This window comes from Nymphalis io, chromosome 3, assembly GCF_905147045.1.
Source record: "Nymphalis io chromosome 3, ilAglIoxx1.1, whole genome shotgun sequence".
Classification (NCBI taxonomy): domain Eukaryota; kingdom Metazoa; phylum Arthropoda; class Insecta; order Lepidoptera; family Nymphalidae; genus Nymphalis; species Nymphalis io.
In genome coordinates, this window is record NC_065890.1 from 4684938 (window position 1) to 4709913 (window position 24976).

General features: G+C 32.6%; 1 protein-coding gene across 2 annotated transcripts in view; it reads right to left on the reverse strand.

Moving 5' to 3' along the window:
• The window catches only part of LOC126781393 (LIM domain transcription factor LMO4), a 158700-nt gene that overhangs the window by 82222 nt on the left and 51502 nt on the right, over positions 1–24976 (reverse strand). Inside the window, exon 1 of one of the 2 annotated variants that reach the window (XM_050506354.1) lies at positions 8267–8566. The exons of the other annotated variant lie outside the window; for it this stretch is intronic. The gene's annotated coding sequence lies outside the window, so the exon portion shown is untranslated. Of the gene's footprint in view, positions 1–8266; positions 8567–24976 lie in introns of those variants that run through there. 2 annotated transcript variants of the gene reach the window in all.

Below are 24976 nucleotides of genomic sequence, written 5' to 3' on the forward strand. Positions count from 1 at the left end.
AAAACGAAAAATGTCAAGAATTCCTTGATAGTAAACCCGTTTATTTATAAAAATATTATAGGATTGTTCTTAAAGTACTTATATTTATTTTAGACTTCAATTAAATAATATGATACATAACTTCCTTTTCATAGACGTAACACATTAAAAAATATGTATTTTTATCACAAGCATAGCCTTATTATAAAGCGTTCACTCAAGAGCTACCGAATTACAACATTCTACTTCAAATTTCAAACAAAATAATTGGAAATTAAGTACATATTCATGTTTAAGTCCATTATAAAATTTATTATTACGCAATAAACACTACACTTTATGTTAATATTTTTTGTCCGTCTGCATGTCATTTTGACAGTTTAAAAAAAAATGGCTGTTATTATTTTTTCAAGGTTAAATGCAATTAAAATAATGGTGATGTCATTTCGTAATCTTTAGCCTTAGAGGTTCATTTAAGAATGTCCCTATTTCGATAATTAATGATTCCATTGTTATTTTTATAATTAACTTCTTGATAGCTTTTTGTATGTTTGGAGTTGGTATAAATTATTTCAAATTAATGATTTCATATAAAAAGTTAGCGTATTTTAAATTTATGCGTATGTAACTAGTATTGTCCTCATAATACATCCTTGAGATTGCTTGAATACATTTCTGTCAATAGGTCACGGATATCGTCAATCGTCACAAATTTAACAGATGGCTTATTGTATTAAGACTTAAGATAAGCCACGTTTTAACATTTTTAACTAAACAGTTATTTGAGTTTTAGCCAATGACATTTTAACTCTAGATACGTTAGTTATACTTAACTTTAATATTTATTACAAAGTGAGGCGAGTGTATCTTTATGATTTAGTGGTATTTGATTTGATCCGAAAACAATATCAGACAGACTTTATGCGTAGGTATTTGTTACACACATAATAATTAAATAAATACTTTACATATAAATTATTATATTAAAACTTTATAGGTTTATTTATTATAAGGACAATGCAATTATGTATCTTAACTTCAAAACATATTACAGAACAACATTTATCATATTCAATGTCATGTACTTAATTTTAAATTTAAAAAAAAAAAACTGGATAAATAAATTAAAAAAAAAATAATGTATGTTGAAAGATATCAAGGACCGACTAAATTGCCGGACCAAATCCCGAAGTCAATTAGTTTGCTATATTTATCTTACTTCCGTTGTTATTAATATTAAATAATTAATTTGCCGTATACAATCTAAAATTTTAATAAGGATATTAAGAGTGAGTCAGACTAACAACTTAGACATTATCTTAGGTATTATAAAATTAATAAAAGCAATGAGTCAGCTTTTAAAATAGATATAATTAGATCGCCCACTATATTGGAAACAATGAGACTGAGTACGATGTTAAAAGTCGCAATTAATACGAGACAATGCCAAACGAAGAACAAGTCGGCTCATCAATCAGGCATCTTCCCTCGTTACACATAATTAATCATGGAATATAATTAAAATTCCCGATGACATGGCGCGATCACCACAATATAAGGATAGAAAATTGGCGTTTAGAACATTCTTAAAGGGTTGGCTGCGTTACTTGAAGCCTTTGTGGTGTATAATCTGTTTAAAATGAAATTAATCAACGCTTCTTATATTCATTTTCCTTATGTTTTCGTAATCATTAGATCTATTGTATTATCTGCAAGCCTTGTATATTAAATGTACATTTAAATTTTGTTTTTACGTTCGTCAGACTATGGACAAGATATATATTTTACACAATCAACGAAATGTCACTGAACATATAATGTATTATTTATATAAGCCGAAGTCACAAAAGCCGAGGTCACGTTAATTGATTAACGACAACATTTGTTTTCTATTCAAAACTATAGTAACAAATATTTACTAATACTATATTAATGCAACAACATTTAATTTACCGAAATACGATTTATAAAATTCAATAAAGAATGATATTTTCATAATTTATACAAAAATTTATAAAATTAAAAAAGCGATACGAATAGGAACGATATTAGCATCCGTGCCTGTTGAATGTATTTCTTGTCTCTCCAATTAAATTATTGCTAAGTTAATATTTGAGACGTGTCTGATAAAGTTGGTATTGTTTGTCGTTATCAAATTGCTGCCTTAATCGTTCATCAAGTCATCATTGGCTTACAGTAATGAGCCCAAAGATAATTTTAGATTTGAGGCGCCTCACAGACGTCTATTATAGTGTAATTACCTAGTGACTCAGCGCGGCTTTGTTCGTTGCATAGGATCCGCGAACAAACTTGTTTTAATTAATTTCGTGTCTCGAACAAGCTTTCCAGCTGATTGTAATCTACTTAGTTGCTGTTAGCGATACGGACGCCCCGATAATGAAGCAACATATTGTTCTAAACTCTGCTTACGGGTTAGTTTTAAGGGTCAACACTAACAATACGTCACTGTGTATGATACATTTAAAATAAGAACAACAAAACGACATCGAAATCGCGAAATTAATAGCCGATTCGACAATATTCGCGTTTCTTTTAAATTGTATAAACAATGAATTAGTTAGTCGCTAATGCATTGGAATGCGAATATGAATTAACACAGCGATTCAAGTTTTTGCGGCTAAATCGAGGTATGGGCGGGATAGTGGACACACCGCTTTTACTGCACTCTCACCACTTCCATACTTAGTAGTATTTATAATCTCGCAGCGTGGCGCGTGTTTGTTTCGCCCGTTGCTATGGCGACGGGTGAAATATGGGCTCTGTCTTGCTTCGTTTATAGCGGTTATTAGCTAACGATAGCCATTTATTAGACCTTCTTACACAATATTTAATAGCAATACCTTGGCAATACTAACTTTGGATTATAACGTTTTGTTTTTTTTTCAGACGGAGACAATAAAAGGAATGGGAGCTTTATAATTATTTTATTAAGCAAATAAAATAAAAGTTATGATATAATCAAAAAGAGATTTTTTATTTTTACAAAAAGTAATAATTCGTATAGATTTGATTTTTCTTTGTAATCCTTATCAGTTATAATGTTCATGTATTAAGATAAATAATTGTTCTCCAGGTGCACGTGGTCAACGCTATAAAGAAACCATAACTTTCGACAGTTAAGATATCAGTATTCATTCAGACGAGCCGGTTGGCGTGGTTGGTAGATGATAGAGAAGGTTGTGGGTTCGATTCACACCCAGGACAGACATTTGTGTGCATGAACATGTCTGTTTGTCCTGAGTCTGGATGTAATTATCTATATAAGTATGTATTAACAAAAGAAAAGTAGTATATGTAGTATATCAGTTGTCTGGTTTCCATAGCACAAGCTTTGTACAAGCTTAATTTGGGATCAGATGGCCGTGTGTGAAAAATGTCCCAGGATATTATTACTATTATTATTATTATTAGTCTACGGCAGTGTTTATGTATACTGAACAGTCATTACTTGCATTATGAAAAAGGATAAAGCTTGTTTGATCGTCGTTACACTTTAGAAAAATAAATTTCTGGATATTATAATTAAGATGAAAGAAAGAACGCGCAAAAAAAGGTTAAGATGTTTTATCACTGGGTGGGCTGGCTAAGTACGAGCGCAGTGGACAGGTCGCTTTGCGTGATATTATATTTGTTTCAATAACATTATAATTAAATTATTTAAATCAAAAACACTCACGTAAAGCCGGAACGACAAGCTGGTCGTTAGCTTAGTTTATATTATATAACAGTAATATTGGTTATTGTTAATGGTAACAGATATTGAAGAGCAATCCTCTAATGATTTTGAAACGACACTGCGTCCGTTTCACAAAACAATACATAGTACCAATTACAATACTAAATTTCCTCCATAATCAAATAGGATGACTGGCACAAGTCGAGTGGCCGCACGCGGAGGGAAATTAAGGATAACCGGATCTTGCATCTCGCTTCGTCTCTAACATTAAATATTTCTCGTTTTAATACCGTTTTTTAGCGTTCAATGTTCGAATCGTTTTTATGCTTTATTTTATTTAATATTCAATACAAATATTGTTACGTCGGCGCCTTTAGAGTTTTTTTTTTTTCAATTATAACGTGATGCTATACTTTACATAAATAATTCATGCTATTAGTTAAGTAATAGACTAAGAAAAATAATTTTATCCCATTAACAGTTCTAAGTTATGCAAGTTCTTATAATTGCATCAGATAATTTTATTTTCACCATATTTTTTACGTTTCAAATAAGAATATAACATATTTCATCGTTAATTCATATCAATAAATAACAAGTGCTTAAATAATAGCTTTATTGTCTCTGGTTTTTATAAATATCGTTGAATGCCATAGTTGGAGACGATCTTCGCCACAGAATAAATAAACTTTGTGTGACTTTGTTTATTTTTCTCTGAGGTTAAATTGGTTATTCCTAGAATAGTGGACAAGAACGGTAATCGTCCAGTAAATAAGTATATAGTCGATTTCCAAATAACAATACAGAAATGAAAACATTGTGAACGAACGAATCTAAAATATAAACTAATATATTAAATAGAAAAATATTCATCACATCATTGAAATGTTTAAATAATAGCTAGTATTAATATATTTTATTATACAATTAATTTATGAAAATGGAAATTCTTTCGAAATTCCAAATGGGATAGAATTTCGGAATAATCAAATACATTGAATATTAAATCTATGGCGAGATGTTCGTTTCCGCCAAAAGGATATGTAGCTTTGTAGTTGGTATAACCTGTAATCGAAACCGGTTTGTTCAATGTGGACTTACGGAGTGGAGAGGGCATGCGCGATATCAAAGCAGGTGTGTGAGCCTACTGACTCAATGAGAATTCCTATTCGGGCTCAAATAGTGTGACTAAGAAATACTAGAATCTTTATTATTACATTTAAATTAAGAACCGAAAAAATAAAATCACCGATCGTCGTGAGGTCAAAGGTGTATGTAACTTTATTGTAATGTATGTACTGACTGTAAAATTTATTCAAAATTATCGAAGTTACGGCAAGATCCGTCAATAAATAAGCGATAAACGACTTATAAAACAACAAAAAGTAAGAAGATTATGGAAACTTATGCTTAGAAGCAATGATTCTGAGATCTACTCCCGCCAAGTACAGATATTCCAAGAACAAGTTGGGGTGGCGTGTTTATAACGCGTGTTTAATAATTTAGCAGCGCCGGCGCGCGGTCCCTTACCGGCCGGGTACTGAATAATGGATGCAACAATAATATGAGTAGACCGTCTACATTCAATACCTTAATGTATAACACTAACTATTACACTAAACTGAGAGAATTCAATTAAAAATGTATATTCCTCGAATCGCTTTAACTTGTATGCTATTTAGGATAGAAATGGTAACACGTGGATATCCGTAATTATCGAGCTCAAATCCGGGAGAGCATCAGGTCGAAGTGCTTAATTTGTTTTCAATTCGTTTTGTATTCGCTGGTTAAGGTAATAATCTTGAGAAAATCTGCATCTGGTGTTGTGTGAAATTCTGACACACAGATAGTTAAAGACGCCAAACCTGTAGTGGAGCAGTGTGACGGAAGTAGGTCCAATCTTGATTAGATGAAGATTACGATGATTGCGAGTTCAAGCCCAGGCAAGGATCATGTGCTTAGTCCGTGTTTATAATTCATCTCGTACTTGGCGGTAGAAAAACATCGTAAGGAAACTTGCACGTGTTGGATGCCACATTTGTGTCCACCAATTCTCATTACCAAACCTTCCTCAAAGAGAGGAGGCCTTAGCCCAGCAGTGAGATCTTAAGAGTTTGTTTCTTTACTTTTGAGGAGATTGGAGCTTACTCATTCAATTATGAAGGTAACAAGAAAGGACTCATCCTTTTTATTTATTATTTTAAATATAAGTAGTTATTGAAGAGAGATTGCATAGGATTTTTTGAAGTCTTACATCAGAGTTTAAGAGGAAATTAAGTGCTTCAAACACATTTTATTTTATGTAAAACAACTTGAATCGCTTTTAACCTGTGGATTGCACCATATTTCGAAAAATAATAATAAATTATTTATTAATATCTAAAATGAACACAGGATTGCTCAAAATATTCAGAATTTACGTGCCAATAAGTCAGCCAGCCATTAGTAATACACCATGAATAAGTGTTTTCAGTGTTAGCATATCCAACTTTGTAAAAAACATACGTGAGTGTTGCCATTAAAATATTATTACGAAAATTTTTAAGTCCATAGACGTTATATTAATTAAAAAGCAGAATAAAAAAAAAAGATAAAATTATATTTTTGGTAATAATATAAATTAGCTTGTATGAACAACGGCTATTAAAAGAAAATATGACACATACGAGTAGACACGAAGCGTTATAATTAATTAAAGAAATGAATATGGAAACAATAATTAATTAAATTAAGAGCATAAGAATCTTAACGTATGATTTACGTAGATATATCATGTATTTGCATGAGGGTGCAGCAGAATGCATTTAATTCGTTAATAAATCAGGCTGCGGGGGAGGTGCGGGTTCATTAGGCAGATCGCCTGGGGCCTTCCGGGGAGAGCTGCCCGCTCCAACCGTCCTCCTATTGCTTGATGCATTTAATTTAGCGAGAGCTGTATGATAGACTAAATTCGATTCGTCGGTTACATTCCCGTATCCGTAGACTAAAGTCTAACAAATTTCCTTACAAACATTGAGATGTTTACAGATCAAGATTCATAACTCCATTCTCTACGATATTAGCTTTCCAATATAGACCTTGCATTGCTGTACTGTATTTACAGTAAAGATCATTTTGTAATAGAAAAGTCATTAGTTTTCGAAAAATCGATCTCGTTAAATTTCATAGCATCTTTTAATAGTTTACTCGATAAAATCTTACCTAAAATAAGTTATTAATTGGCTCTCATAACTCAAGCTTATCGTTGGCATAAATTAAGGTAGATATTCGCGCGCGGGCGCCTCGTCCACGCACGTAGTGAAACTTTTAATTGCATTGAGCTCTATCACTGTCGTCAACACAGGGAGTTATGAACCGACTGGTTATATTCTTCGACTCTTTAGTAGAAATGATATATTTTTATTATTATAGTAACCTAATTTCTTCAAGATTTATGTGGGACCTACGTCAGGTTGGCAACATGGGTATGAAAATCCATTATTAACAAAATAAATTGTCCCCATATATCTCTGGGTAACGTAAATATAAAACAATAGAGGCCAGGACCGGACGAGAGACTCATTAATTTAGATGATTGTACAATTATCTAAATATAAGCGGAGCGAGACGCCCATGCGGGGGCAGGGTGTACTTCAACCCGAAATGGAGGGAGGGGTGCGGGCACTCGTTTTTAATTAAACCGGCGATGAAATGAAGTGGTCCGTGTAATATTGCTTAGACATATTTTAAAAATTAATTTTCAAACCAGCTATTTAGCAATGATTTCAACTATAGAATGACGTAAGTCGAAGCAATCTTTTTTTCTTCTGATTTGTTTTAAGGCAATTTGAAACTTTAATTTCTGGCACAAGATGATGAAGGGTTGTGAGTCTCGGCGCCCCTTTCTCTCTTTCTCTCTATTTACTTTCCGTTAAAGCTTTAATTAAAAGGATGTCTATTTTAAACATAATTGATGTTCAAAGTAAATAAATCTTTAATGGTTTAATTATCTTTAAGTAATTAAGTTTCACCTGACAGTAAAATAATGAATACTGTGCTCACCGAATCTTTCTAATTACTGATTCAAAGATAGTGCCTATTTGTAGCGCATACCTAATGTATGAACACTTTTATTAAAAAGAGTGCCGCATGCTTTCATAACATTTCAATTTAGCACAATATTTTAGCTGGTTTTGTTTAAATATTTATTTTATTACTTTTAAGAGTACACAGTTTCTGCAAAGGACTAAGTCTTGCACTTTCCCGAGTATTTTACAATGCATTGTTGTATTTCTAAGTAAAAGGTAGCTTGAATACTCTGCAGCTGCTCGTGGTATTTGTTTAACGATATTCTTAAAGGCCGTCGTTCGACGAAGTCAGACAATAAGTTGTCAAATAGTTCTTTATACTATGTAACATGCGGCACTTTCTTATACTAAGAGTTGCAGTGTAGTGACAATACACATGCCATTTTAGTTTCTTCACATATAATAAGTACGCAGTTTTGTTTACAAACAAACCACATTGTTCTCGTACTAGATTTGGCATGTGAACACACTGCATTTACATTACATTTCTGTAGCAACACGAACAAATCTTATTGATAATTACCTTCAGGCTTTTTCCCGGAGGTCTCACGCGACCAGACTTGGTGCCTTAATAGAATCGTCGAACTCCGAACCGGCACGATGCACCAAACAAAAAAACTCAACAATAACAAAAAAAAAGCACTAAACGTATTAACTCGATTAACTACACCGCCGAAAGCAGTCTCGTATCCTTCAAGTTCGACAGGACAAAAGACTTGAAGCACAAAAACCTTCTCGTAAAACTTTAGAACAAAAACTGTATAGAGAACTTCGAAAAAAGTAGATGCGTTAGAGGGGATCGACGACACTTCCCCATGCAACGTTTCGGTCGCAACTGAAGCACGCGGTCGTGCGCGGGGCCACGGAGGGGTGCGGGCGAGGGGCAGCGGCCCCGCACCTCCGCGGTATTATTTGATTAATTCGCCTCCCCCTTGTATACTCGTCGAGTCGTCATTACGACAATGAACGTTAAGTTTTTAAATTTCAGTGAGAGGGCCGCAACCTTCACCTACTGTTTAATTATTTAATTGAATAAATTAAGATCGACCGTCGCCAACAAAGATTAGACGTTAATAAGCAAACGCTGAAGGACTCGTCCCGTTCATAGTTAATTACGGCGTCGCAGTACGCTCGCAAAAAATCCTTGCTTGAAATAATGAGTAATACCTACCAAGGAACGTTAGTCCCGCTAATTGGAGTGCATTTGCATACTGAAGTAAAATAAAGTCAGAGTGAGTTATTTTGATGAAGTCGAATGCCGGCAAACGGCGAGCTAATAAGGTGAGCACACATACACATACGTACACGTGTAAGAAATTCTAATATTTATGCTTATAAAGCACTTCTACTTTTACTATTAATTTTAATGAATTACAAGGAATTTACCAACCCAGTTCAAGAGTATCTTGTTATTTTTATTTAGATACTAATTTAAAACTTGATGGAAATTGTCGTTATAATATAACCAAAATTATTATGATAAAATATATCATTTAAAATGTTAATAATATTAACTAAATTTTAATATGAAATTGATATTCTATTAAAATAAAGTTAGCTTATTTAATAAATAAATAGCTGACCAAATTTTGGCCACGGTTATCCAATCTTAGATACTAGCCACCTGCTCAGATATATATATATACATATGTAACAGTGCACATATGTGTGCACAAATATTTCCTCATTCTCTTAATCGAATATGATAACAGTTCGACACGAATGATGAGATATGAGAAGCTGAACAACGGATATATGCACTTTCGAGGCATGAGGCTGTAAAACACTAACAATTTCGTAACTCGACACTGCTAATGAATTATTTTTAACAGGAAAACCAATTACTTGTATTCGAATCGAGGAATTCGAAGCCAGGACCTCCATATTATGCAGCTAGAACTAGCTACTCAACCTACGAGGTAGTCCAGTCTATTTATATGATTAAATATATCCTTCATTATTAACTATTTACTTTTCTTGTAGTGCCAATGTTTAATACTAACTATAAGCCATGGCCATGTTATTCTGGCTTTACAGAAAAAAAAATATATATCGTAACTTTTTTTCTTATAAAGGATTCATAAAGGTACAACCTTATTAAACTCTTGATAAAATAATTTTTAGATTCAATCTCGCAACGCATTCCTATTTATATTAAAATTCCATAATCGTTATTACATTTATATAATCATATTAAAATATCTTAAATATTACTTATTGTAAAATTTATTATGGATGCCACCTTCAAAATAGTCTAGTTACTATTATTTTATGATGTATCTCTCTTTTATTGTAATCGAAAAATTAAAAACAACATATTATTCAGTATTTATAAATATAAGAAATACAATAGTCAAGGATTATTAAAGATAATATATGTGGATTAATTTTATTATTTTGTGGTCGCATTATCAAATGTTTAGGTCGATCGATCCGGCAGTTCGGGCGCAGGCTCAGATATGGTTTAAGCAACTACCACAACGTTAACTTTGATGTGTACTATTTATATTATATTATATTTATATTATATTATATAAAGTATATAAAGAATATTATAAAGCCGTTACTAGTTTTTATTAGGAAAAACTTTTTTAACAAAATTTAATAGCTTAAAAAAATTTCATCAATAAAAGATAAATAAATTGTATATTATTTTATCAGATGAGTTGTATCTGTAAATAAGTAGTTACTAATAGATAGGACTTGAGGGTCACTCGGACGCATGAAAGTGTATGACGTACGATCGGCCGAAGACATATTAATATTTTTTTAAAATTAGTTGTATCCATGTGTTCTTTATTTTTTTGTGGTGTACAAGAAAATGTGTTCTATTCTATTCTTTTCTATTCATATTGTAACAGCCTATGAATGTTCTACTGCTGGGCTAAGGCCTCTTCTCCCTTTTATGAGGAACTTATTCCACCATGCTGCTTCAATGCGGATTGGTGGAATACAAATGTGGCAGAATTTCAGTGAAATTAGACACATGCAGGTTTCCACAGTAGGAAGCAGGTTAGGACCCACGATCACCGGTTAAAATTCACGCGATCTTATCACTCGGCTGTGTCTATTCATATAAGTATACATATTATATTTAGGTTAAAGCGACTGCCTCGTTGGTCTTGTGGCTAGATATAAGGCCGCAGATAACGAGGTCCTGGGTTGGAACCGCAGATCGAGCCGATAAAAAGTAAGCGATTTTTTCTGTCGAAGAGAATCTTCGAGTAGAGTAGCAGCCCGGAGTCTAAAAGTTGGAAGCGTGTACATTGCCTCGGAAAGTGCGTAAAGCCGTTGGTCCTGCGCCTGAACTCATTCTGGTCGTGTCTCTTTGCCGTCCCATCGGATTATGAGAGTGAGGGAATAGAGAGTGCACCTGTATTTGCGCAAACACTTGTTCACTATAATATATCCCGCGCGTTTGACTAATCTCCCTTGAGATTGGCCGCCGTTGCCAAAATTGGTCATGAGGAATTCATCATCATTATACTTAAGTATATGAGGGTTTTCTTACACATTAATTTACGTCTCTGGATTTAATTAATATTTTATATATTATTATTTTAAATCGATTAATAATTCAATAACGACGTCCAACTCTATCTGTCCATAATATATATACTTAAACAGTTTCATAGTATGGGGCAATATCTGTTACACAGACCGAAGTCAGTTCCGTTTCAAAATTAATCATTGTTTAAATGTAATGGGACCTTATTAATCACGGGCATCATGATTATTAAATACGGTGTGGTAATTTTTGACGTACACAACTGAGATATTAAACATTATATTATGTAAACACGTGTTAAATTTAAGTCATGCAATAAAAATATGTATTTTCTGTAAATACATGTTAGATAATAATATTGTAAGTAAGATGTTAATGTTTTATAATGTTCAAACATTTGTAAAAGACTTGAAGGAAGCTTTAAATCTTGGAGCTTATTCCGCCACACTTCTCCAGTGCAGGTTTATGGAATCAATGCATCTCACGTCTGTATTTTTCTTCACGGTTTTTGTTCATATTTGAATATAAGATGTATGTCTACTGGTGGTAGGGCTTTGTGCAAGCTCGTCTGGGTAGGTACCACCCACTCATCAGATATTCTACCGCAAAACAGCAATACTTGATATTGTTGTGTTCCGGTTTGAAGGGTGAGTGAGCCAGTGTAATTACAGGCACAAGGGACATAAAATCTTAGTTCCCAAGGTTGGTGGCGCATTGGATATGTAAGCGATGGTTGAAATTTCTTACAATGCCAATGTCTAAGAGCGTTGGTGACCACTTACCATCAGGTGGCCCATCAAAATCAGGGGTCCAAAAAAAAAAAAAAAATTACAAACACTAATTAAGACTGAATTAATAGCCTCGTTGGCCTAGTGGTACGTAGACATTAAACAAAGATCGCAAGTTCAAACCGGGTGAGCACCAACACCACCATCACTCAGCGGTAAAGGAAAACAAGGAAACGTGTCTCAGATAACCGAAAATTTTGCCATTGTGTACCAACTCGAACTAGAGCAACATGATGGAAAAACGCAAAAACTTTTTCTTAAATATAGAGGATCTCATTGCACATTTACTTTTTATTGGAGGTAAGAATTAAATAAAATTTACCAAAGTGACAGTCATTTTATTTTTTAGTTCATTTTATTTTTTTATCCTATAAGATAAATTTCTTAGTGTACATATTAAGACTTTCCTTAATCTTTATAATAAGTTCAATTATTTATATAAATTGCCTTACTATTTAAACCGATACTTGCTGATGGATCTCTCCATTACGGGCAGATTGTATCAATATCGGTACACGAGAGTGCTAGAAAAAAACGGGAGACCTTTTTATCTTTCTCTAATTCATGTTTGATAGCCGTGTATGGACACAATTATACAACGATCACTTTTCTTCATTTACATTACATTATGACAAATGATATTCGGTTATGGTCTCTATAACGTTGAAAATAAAGTTCAAAACCGTATCAACGTAACTAAGCAGATAGATTAGAGTGACAGGTGAATGCTAGTATTATTAATATTATACATTTTAATTGGATACGTGGATGATAAGTTATTGGAGGCGGTTAGGAAATTTTAATGGGTGTAAGTGGGCACAGCTGATATTATTAGATTTGTTTTGGACAGCGCCCGCCGCTATGAATAATGACTTTTGTTACACTTTTTATGTATCTCATAAAAATAGAAAGGTGCGTTTAATAATTGTAACACAATTAATGCTTTAATAAATAACAATTCTTAACTCTTACGCTGCTGGCATTATTTAGTATTGGAAAGAAAATGTTTTAATAACGATAAGTTTAATATTTATGAAAACATTAATATAGTAGACGATTAATAAGAATTATGGTTTAGTTGAAACAAGAGTACAATTAAGGCGGCAGCACACTGCACTCGGTAAGGGCGGGCATCCAGCTCGTCCGACACAATGTACCAAATGACGACCGCCCGGTACGCAAATGAAGAATATTGTCGGACGCTGTGAATGCTCCTTAATGATGCACCAGACGCCCGTGTACTAGACATCACCCACACTAGATTTGCGCAATTGTTAACTTGTTAATTTGGCATTATTGTACCGTTTTGTCGAAGCTTGAAGTAAAATAAGGATACAAGATTCGCTGGTTTTGTTGCTCTTAATGTTTGCTCGCATTCAATATACTCACATCGCTTGTTTGCGAAACTGTAGTTTCACATTAAGTTTTTATTATATATATTAGTTTAAATTAAATTTATAATGTTGTATTAATAGACTCGATAAGTGATAAAAGGAATGTAACTCTTAATATCCAATCTTCTCATAATCTTTATCAGTACACATCCGCTATGTATATTAGCTACAGGCTTCATATTCAAAACCAGTTGCTAGAACGCGTTTTTATCGCGTGAACCTTTGAATAAATAGTTTATGTTTCGTAATTAATACCCCGGAAATGGGAACTCAATTATTTTAGAAGATAATAGGTATATTGTTATACCTACTGTTAATGTACTTGTAAAAGGTCACATGTAAAGGTTATGTTACAATTTGAATCTGCGAAAATTCTTACGAAACAGATTTTTTTATGACTGCGTTAATACTTTAGAAACAGCAAATATTTTAATATATATTTTTATGCAACTAAGTGGAATTAGTTCACAAGTTAAGAGTTTATTATGATTATACTTATAAATAAAGGAAATATTTAGTTTAAAAGCTCATTAGCTTAGTAAATGAAACTAGAGGGAGTTTTAAGTATAACGGGGATCGAATACAGGACTATTTCACAAAACAGTAGCATATATATGTAGTTGTATATTATCCCATTGTTTTCCGCATGATGCGCAGACAGACAAACAACATCATAAACATTTCCGTGTCACAATGAAAATTTCTTCCGTAATTTTTAATATCTAAAAAAATTGACGAAAGTCTGTCACAGTATTATTAGACTTATAATTAGATTTAGAAATTGCATATAGGTAGGTAATATTATTTACAAAATATAATTCTAATTTAAATTTACATAAGCTCACCCATAAACTAAATGTAAAGGAAAAAACTGTACAAATATTTTATTTGCAAGCTTAGTCAAAATATTCTAGATGAAACAGAGAACTATCGTAGCACTCCTAATGTAACGTCGGTTTGCCATAACTCGTAAAACATCTAAGGAGAAATTGTGACGATTACGAGTGTAGTGAAGGTTGAAACCACGAGCTCAAATATCATAGCTTTAAGCGTCAATATTTTAACGTTAAAAACCTAATGCTGATGCAAACTCACTTTAAATTTTTAACAATTATACTGTGTGTTTTTATTTCCCAATATAAAAGTAACATCTAAATCAATTATGATTTTTCAACAAAAAAAGGTTTTAAAGTAATCGTCCAAAGTAATACTTGATAGTTCAGTGAATAGAACATGTGGACCTTAACGCAATATTAAGAGTTTAAATCTATCTTAGGCAACCCTAGGTATTATGTGCTTAATTTGTGATTGTAATTCATCTCGCGCTCCGCGGTGAACGAAATTACCGTCACAACATAGGACAGGTTTAGCATCGTATTAGTTTTTGTCACATCCTATTCAAAATTCACCAACCTACAATAACGCACCATTGCATGGTGGGAGTACATGTGATTATGTATTTAATCCATATTAAATTTAATGAAGCGGTCATGAAGGCATTTCTTTTTCAAATGATTATATGATCATTCAAATGATGATTTAATAGAAATTTAATGATAACAAAATCGTTTTTCAAAAACAGTTAAGAAACTGAACTTTAACGCAAACGATTTAGTTATATATACTAAATGTATTATAATTTATAATCATTTTAAAAATACGATATTAATCTTAAATATTTAACTGCTTTCCCGTTATGACGTGATCCACAACCTAAAATAATAAATTAACATATTGTTGTTATGTGAAAAAAAAACCTAGTAGGTACTGCGCCAATATTGATAGTTTAAAAAAAATACATAACTTTTTAAAATAAATGAAATACAAAAAGATAAAGTTCTTTCTTAAATTGACAAGCAATCATTATAAAAAAAAAATTCGACATAAAGTTTCGGTATATTTTAATTCTAAATTAAAACATTAATTTCAATGAGCAACAAACTTCAAAGTCATATCGGTGTGTCTTTAATTTGGAGTGGATAAAGGAGACAAAAAAGATTTATGGTGTACATTTGACCCCTGGCTACAAATTGAGGTACAAAGGAAGTGATGACGTGATGTGACCCGGCGCGCTCCACGCCTGACCCTGTGACCGAGTATCAACAGCTGTATCTATAATCGTCAAGCAATACTCTGATTCCATTCCATGATTTTTTTTTAATTATTACCTATTTACACTTTTGCGTTTGTTATACGCGTATCAAATCAAAATATGCTTTATTCAATTTGGCTCTTAGATACAATTTTGAAATTTGAATTGAACTTTTGAATAATTCGTTGCATGAAAATTTATAGTTATCATCGGTTCGGGTTGTAGATTCTAATTATAAGAATTGAGAAAAAACTCAGTAGTTACACCTTTTGAAAATTAAATTACATAAATACGTAAATTAAATAGAATTAAATAATTATTTATCCTCTGTAATAGATCCACAATTAACAGCATTCTTTCCCGTCTCATTTCTAGAACAACACTGCTTAAGTTCACTTTAGTTAGAACACATTGTATAATATATTTCGTATGAATAAGAAGGTTTTTTGTAAAGACTAGAAAATATTAAATACTTGTCGTCGGTATTAAAATAGCGCTATTACTTAATCACCAATCTTTCCCCTCCAAAAAATACAGAAATCGCCCATTGCCTCTTTTCAGTTGTCTGTTACAACATTAAGTACCTTACCATTTTTAAAATAAACAATAGATAAATAATTACAAAGTCGGTACTTTCAAGGTAAGGTAGGGTAATATAAGTCTTAACAATTTCAACGATTCTATTACATTATTGCATTTTCTAAGAATTCTTAAGTTAAACGAAATTGAGCGCAGGTAACAAGAACCTTTTTACGAATTCGGATTAGAGCAAGTTTAAAGAGCGTTGGAAGAATGATGAAATTGGCGAGAGACAGGACCAACCGGCTTAGCGACGTCATCGAACGAGCGCGCATTACGTTCGATTGTAGGGCCAAGCGCGGCCTAATTGCCAGCATTGTGTCGGCATGCAGATGTGAATGGGCTTTGATTTGGGCCCAGGGGCGCGGGGACCGGGGCCAGGGGACAAATCGCTCGTTACGGCTGCAGGTAAACTTTCATTGAGCGTCGGAAGGCGTCGGACGTGAGAGGCGGCCGACAAAATGCCCTCGTTATTCGCCGCCGAATCACCCGCTCATTGTGTTCGGGGAAACGGTAGACGCGGTCGCCGAATAACGAAAAAGACTTTAATGAGGCGTGAGAACGCTCCAAATGAATGATTGTATAGGGCTCGGTTTAATGAAGGATTGATATTAAAGTAGCTTTGATTAAAGCGCTGCAAACTTTCCAAATTAAGGAAGGTTTGTAAACAGAAAACAATTCCTTTTATTTCTCCTCCTGATTTAACCTTTGGAAAACTTTAGACGGATAAATGCAATTAAGTTTCTTAGTCCTTGTTTGAACAGACATAATAACTTATAATACATGACGATTAAAGTAATGAATATGGGCATATAAGCACGCACAGGATTACCTTGTGCGTTCTTTTCCTGCAGCATTCACGTATTATTTCCTGAAGGCAGAGTTAAAACGTAATCATATTAACGCGAATGTATGAGTTATGAGTTTACTATTTTTGGTATGCTGACATTCTCTGCTCTGGATATATGCTGAGATCATCGGACCACCTGTTGTTTAATGGGGGGTGAGAGAAAAACTCTGTCGGGAGATCGGTTAACGTCTCCCCGCTTTCGTTTCAATACGACACCTCGCCAATTAAAGGTTCACTGTTAGCATTTTAACATAGTTACTTTAAGTTCGAGAAGTTCAAACAAAACCAGTGAATTGGATGTTATACTTAAATTTGATCCTATCATCATACTTGAACTGGATTTTACCGGAAATTTCATTAAAAACCATTCGCTCTAGTAAGATAAACAAATATAATAAAACAAATAAATATCTTTTTTAATTGATTCTGATCACCGCACACGATTATTTTTTATGCTTCCTTCTAAAATTATTACTCGATAGGCTTAGTGATGTCATATTAAATACAATATGACAGATATGACACCATGCAGTAAAACTAAAATATAATATGACAATAGCATAAATATTTTTAAAAATAATATATTTTTATGTAATTAAAGCCAAACAATCATTTTTATTTATATTTGTATAAGGAAGATTTTTTTCAAATAATTAATACTTAAATAAATACTTATAATGCGAAACAATTAGTATCCATAGCTCATCACAGTTTCAGTTAAATATTACATTAATATTGACCTTAAATATGTCTGATTCACTTGCCTTCAAAATGAAACAAAGCATTATACGTATCTGTCCGTAGCTTCAGAATAAATGAAAAATATATAGTAATATAGTGGTTAATGCTCAAACGATTTAAACAGCAACCAGCACACAACCAGCATTGTTATTATATACGAGTTCACTTCGTATCAGACTAGTGAATTGTTGAAAACCGAAATAAAAATATATTCATTTCGTTCATTATATTGTTAGATTTTTATGATAAAAATTTGTTATTCTATTTTTAAATATCCAGTTTCCGATAGTAACTACTGGTAAATGGTATGGTAATTTTTATGCGTGTATCCCTTAAGTGTTATTATTATTATTACAGTCAATGTCGCATATCCCTTTCTGACATTTCACGATCTTGATTTGCGGTGAGTTTCGAGTTTGTTCTTGCATTTCTTGTTTGTTTTTACATTTTAATACTGTGTAAAGTATAGTATTAAAATGAATATTTAAAAACTAAACAAATTAATGATCCATTATTTACGTTATAAAAAAAATTATAAAGTTTTTTTATGCTTACCTATTAGTCTTACTAGTTGTGCTATTGTGTTTAAAACACTATCTTTAAACTATATAATAAGCATAAAAAATCATAACAGGAAATCTATTAACTACGTTGTTGATTGTTTTGCTCTTTGCAAAGATCGCCTACAAAATATGCCCAAAATATGACGTCACGTACATGTTACAGCTTAGTTTCAAATAAATAACCTATCCATCTGATTATAAAACGTAATTATTTATAATGGAGTTTGATCGTCATCATGCAAAAACTGGAAAACAGTTTTTGATGAGACTTTTTTGTAATAAACTTCCCATTAGTCCTAATAACGGAATGCGCTTTATTTAGCCACAATGATGCAAATAATATAATTAGATTTGACATGGCTACATTTAATCCTAGATAAGTGCACGGTTGGTAAGCTGTGGTAAAAGAATTGTATCCTTAATCAATTATTTTTCATCAAATAATTTTTAAAAAAGGTTTATAGTGAAATATTGTCAATACTGACAATTCAAAACTTCACTTTTTAAACGACTTCAAAAAAGGACTTCTCTTTTATGCCTGTCAAAGCTAGGCGGATCAAATCTATTTAGATATGAATATATATATATGCGCGTTAGTAGTTAGCTGATCAGAAACCCGTGAAAACGGTTGCGGTATATTAGGCCAGAGATTTGTATTACATACCGCGGTTTGTATTACATAAATAGTCAATTCTCAATATTATTTGTTTCACGTGCGCAAAACTTGGAAAGCCTACCTTCAACCCGGCTAACTAAGATTGCGCGTATGGTACAGCTCTGGATTTATACCTAGGTCCATAAGGCACGCTCTAGAAGCCGCGCTACCCAGCCAAAAATAATATAATTTTACTCTAACCGTTTCGGAAAGGGGGGGGGGCGTCAAATGTCAAAGTGCCAAAGAGTGTTGGATCTCTAAGTGTCACACCATTTTATTTTTTTATTTTTTTATTTCAAGTAGTTATGGAGACTAGCAATTGGAATACTTTTTGGTAAGTGGTCTCCATCACCCACAGACATTGGCACAGTAAGAAATATAAACCATCCCGTCAATCGCCAATGCGCCATTAACTAAATTAGTAGTTACATTGGCTCATTCAACCTTATTAAATACTAATTATAGCTGCTTGGCGGTAGAATATGTAACCTACCCGGACGGGTAGGATGCAGATGTGTAGTCGCAAATTGGTATTTCAGTGAAAATAATTACAATTGAGTCTATTACTGACGGATTTATAAGCTTTACTTTAATTATATGAGGAATAGGTTCCAACTTTCGAATAAGTCGGTCATTATTGAACCCTCTGGACATAGGACAGGTGGCGAGGGTGCCCGCGGCGCAACGGCCTAGCAGTCGCGCATATTGCCGACATGTGTTTGCAAATAAAATAAAAAAAAACTGCATGTAATTGTTCATTAATAACAAATTTATATTTAAATAAAATTATTATTTATTTCCTCTTTTATATTGTAAATATTTTTCTTTTTATTATTAAATTATATTATTGCACTTCATAATTCTATTTTTAAATATCTAGATTTTGATAAAGATTAGGTACACTATGCGTGCTGGTTGGGTAACTGCCACCCATCGTATATAAAGGGCCGGTCGGCCGTTTTCTAACGTTTTAAATTGTAGTCTATTTAGCAATCTATGGAGCTGATCTCTTGTTACTGGTTTGGTATCGTTAAATATGTATATACAGGTAGAAGATACGACGTAGCATGGATAGGACCGCTTATCAGTTAGTCGGCTTTTTGTACAAACATCATATTTAACAAAAAAATATATCTCGGTAATGGTCATATGGCAAGTTATTTCTCAACAACAAATTTAAAATACAACAATATTTACGTTTTTCAAAAGTAAGATACAATCGATAAGCGCATATTAAATTATATAAATACGGTTATCGAACATAATGTTTTCAGTTTTTGTTCCTATCTCAATCAACATTGTGGTCATAATATTTCTTCTGATGCTGTATAATGCACTCAACATTATCTTACGTTTGAGACTCACGTACACGTGATTTCAATAATTCATATCAAAGGCCGCGTTCACACTGCGGTCTCGGGCCTCACGCGCTCCACTCCTACAATTACGCGCTTGTGTCATATTTACAGCCCAGGTAATTGCCATTCAATTACGAGGCCAGCCCGCAGCGCGTGCGGACGAGAGATCCGAGGGCCGGTTGTGGTGCTCTCTCGCTCCCGCACGGCGTGCAGCCGGCTAGCCATCAATCATCGAACACCCCCCGCTGGACTCAGTAGGGATGGGACTCGTCACAAAGCGAGTCTCAGTTCAACAAAGCTCGGTAAGTGGGCAAACGCCACGCTAAATTGATTCAGAACCATTTCGATTTCGGACGTTGTTTAGCTGTATTAATTTAACTTGTCCATTATTGTGTTCGAACTCGATTATTCACGCCGTTCAGTTGTAACCAATTAAGTACCGCCCGCAACACTGGACTCTTTAAAAATTCAACATGTTATGGATTTTTTATGATTGTATAAACGTATGTTGAATTGTCACGTCAAAATTCATTCAATTTTTTATCGTGTACTTTTTAAATTGACACTTTTACGCAAAGTGATAATTAATATAATTAAAATTAATTAGAGTGATATTCCATTCAGATATCACTAATTAAGTCTTATTTAACGCAGGCTGTTTCGCGAGAGTCATATATATATAAACGAGCTTTTTCCTTGTTTATCATTTTTCATACGACGTTTATATGTATTTTAATTATTGCGAGTTTATTTAATAAGAGGAAGATGTTTAGGTATTGAGGCAAGAAATTTAATTAACTTGTATTCAAATTAATTATAGTTTATTAATAAAAACTGTTGTAGTAAAATTAAACAAAGTAAAAAGTGAGATAAAAAATATATGAATTATAAACATCGATAAAATATAAGTAATTGCCAGCCCTTGAACATTTGATGCGGAGTGCCACAGGTATGCAATCTTTCGCTTTATGCTTTTGCCCTATTGCTCTACGATTCGATACTCGTTCCGTTTTTAAATCAAATAAAACTTCAGAATCGATGTTACTCTAATCAACTAAATCGATTGAGTATCGGACACACGTGGTATTTGAACGTTTTCATTTATAGATTATTTTTAACTTTCTATTAGACGATTATGTTACAAGAAAGTTTGATTTTTGATCTGAACAACATTTCCAAATAATCATATTTTGACCTTCTAACAGTTTGATTCTATATTTTAGGAGACAATTCCTGTCCGAACATTTATTTGTGATGTTCGTCTTCGCGTCACATATTAAAACAAATTATATTATTATCTAAAAACTATGCTATACTATAAAATATACTGTCTGTACTGTTGATGTATGAGATGCATAGTAACATCGTAAACATCTAATTAATGTGTCCTTAAAAAAGTTTATCTACTATCAAATATTAGCCATCGTTTCAACAAATAAATAAATTAATATGTATATAAATATATCAATATTCAATCAGTTCTTTTTTTAAATTAAACTAAATATTATTAAAAAATATATATGAAAGATCTTTTCTGTCATAAGACTAATTTTTGTAGGGATTTCCCTAAATAAAGACACATTACATTGTTGTACCCTTGTTTGGAAGTGTTAGTTCGACGTTTAAAAAAATCATATTAATTAAATTAAATAAATTTAAAACCATAAATTTATATCTCATGGCACGGCACTACTTACATTTAATAAAATATGTACATAAATAATTATTATTTCAAATTATATTCTTAATTATGCTGCCAGACTCGACTATTAGATTAGCTGTAATTTGCTTGCAACTATAAAATCTTGTTTAATTTTAAATGAAACCGTGAAATTGAATTTCATTTCGAATTACCAATTAAAAATAATCGATGTTCCTTAAAATATGAGATACCAAAGCAATATTCATTTAATCGATTTAAAAAGTAAACTTTGTTAGTTGTTATTGTATTTCTAATAGGTTCATGCGATTATTTTCTGTTATTTGGAAATGTTAGTTAGTAGAGTTGAGTTAAGAAAATGACCAACAATATACGTTATTGTTACATATCAAAATAAAACCGAAGGCAAAAATACCAGAATATGAACTAAACAAAATATCTCAATTGGGTTTTTATTAAAAGGTTTTGTTACAAATATGTCTAAGCTCGGTGTCAAGCCCCAAAAATGTACATTTATTTTACTCAGCAATATAACTTAATTATCATTAATTGATATTAAGATATAATTAAGTACTTTGTCAGGGTTACAGAAAGGACCTAGAGTAACTTACATCTCACTGCCTCACACGCAGGCGAAGCCGCGGGCGGAAACTACTAATTGATATTTTCAAATAATTTTAGCCAATATTATATGACATTTGGACTGATGGGAAGACGGAAGATGGACGAAAGTGGTGGCCGAGAGAAGTCAGTGGTCAGACCATCTCATGGTCATTTAAGAAAAAAAAACAGATGCTCAATGGATACGTTAAGTAAAGACCGTGAGAACTGGCGCATCAGAGATGAAGTTTATGTCCAGCAGTCGATTGTATGTAGGCTGAAAGTGGCTGATCAGTTTTGCAAAATGCTCTCTCTATGCAACACGGGTTAAATAAATTATAAAAATCGGTTTCAAAGTTATTAAGAAATAAAACAAATTCCGTTTGTTAAGAAATAAAGTAAAATCGGTTTATTAATTTAAAACAAAATTTGTTTTCTTTTCGATTTTCTGAAAAACCACCTACCTTAAATAGAATCCTAATCAGCTCTAATAGTCTAAATTAGACATATAGTGTTATTCTATTTTTTAATATTTTTAAGATATTTTGAGCCATTAAGGTAAGACACCGTAGTCAGCGATTGTATATATCTAAGACATCGTTTATCCTTTGATCGTAAATCTCAAATGATAAAGATGGAACGATGCAACGAGGCTTAATTTTTACATCCAAATGTGTTCCGTCTATCCTCACCTACGGTGCCATGTCGCCAGACAGGACCAAATATTATATGACAGATGGACTGATGGGAAGACGGAAGGTGGACCAAAGTCGTCACGGAAAGATGACCTAAAGAAGGTCAGTGGCACGACCAGCCGCTGGTCAGGTGATTTTAGAAAGATGGCAGGTGCTCAATGGATGTGCTTAGCACAAGGCCGTGAGTATTGGCGTGCGAGTGAGCAGGCAGGTTCAGCAGCGGATTAATGTGGGCTGAATGCGATAAAAAGATAATGTTCATATAATATAAATATTTTATATTTCTATACCAAGATAAAATATATATTATATTACTTACATTATTAATAAAATTTATATATGTATCTAAGTATGATTGAATTTCATTATTTCAGGGAGTGATTTATAATTTCTATTAGTAGTTACAACAGTTAGAAGATCAACCTGTGGGTGTCGTTGAAGCCGACTGCGAGAATTGCAGTTAAGCGTTCTTCAATCAAGCACTAAACGCCCCAACCACTTATATAATGTTAAGACAATCCGCCAGCAAGAACGTTTTCAAGTGGTTTGTTTTTTCAAGTAGCTTGTGCATTGTTATAATCATGATATAAGGTCAAGAGATAAATTATGATTATGATAATGTAATTCTTTACACAAAATACTTAAATATGTGTTATTTTATTTATAATGTATTGTCTATATTTTAATTCAGTGTTATTTATAGTATAATTTTTTAATGTTTATGATTGCTTATTTGAATTTATCATATTCATTGTTTATATAAAATACGATTTGTGCCATAATTCTTGCAGTTCATCTAAAGCTGTTTTTTAGGTTTTACGTTCAGATTTTTCATTTGCTTGTAAGGGATAGAGTGTAAATAAAACTATAAGATTGTGCTGGTAAAATAAATATAGAAAGAAATATCCATCGGCTACACAATTTTGAACTGAATAGAACCAAACCACTCGTATAATTTAAATTCAGTAAGTAAGCTTAGAATAATAATTGAAAGAGTTGCTCTGTAACGAAAGCGAAGGTATGGTATAGCGTAGTTAAATTAATCTGAGATTTTTCTTGGAAAGTTGGTTGCTTGTTTCAATTACGTTTACTAATGACTTGACTTTTGCTCGCTAATTAGCTACCTCACTAATTAATCACAACAGGTTCGCCTTGTAACGAACGTTCCCTAATAATATACGAATTTCTTGTTTATTTACCTTCGACGTTTATTAATTACGATTTTAACTGGATGAGGTATTTGTCAATATCATCGTAGGTCGAGATCGTGTTTTCTTATTATCATGTATTGATTTCCAGCTTGACAATCAATTTGGTTAATTAAACATCCATAAAATTATGTTTTATAGATTACATGTATATCATTATTAAACATTAATTGTACAATACTTTTAATATACATAATAGTAGCAACAAATCTCCTTTAAAGAAGAAGGGTTAGAGCTGATTCCACCACGATGCTTTACTGCGAATTTAGTTTCCTGCTGATGGTTCCCTTCACGGTCTTTGAAACCAATAAACTAGATGGAAGATTATTGCATTTACTGATATGCTTGACTTTGGTGAATGTCAAATTTGTGTTAACGCTTTTGTGAAGCTATTTTCGGAAAAAAATACATACATTAAATATGTATGTGTTTTTAAAATAAGTTTCAAATGTTTCAATTTTGTGAAATTTGTTTAGTGTATAAATCATGTAAAACTGATACGGCACTTGTGCCTGTTTTGAATAAGTTTATTTCTGCCAGTA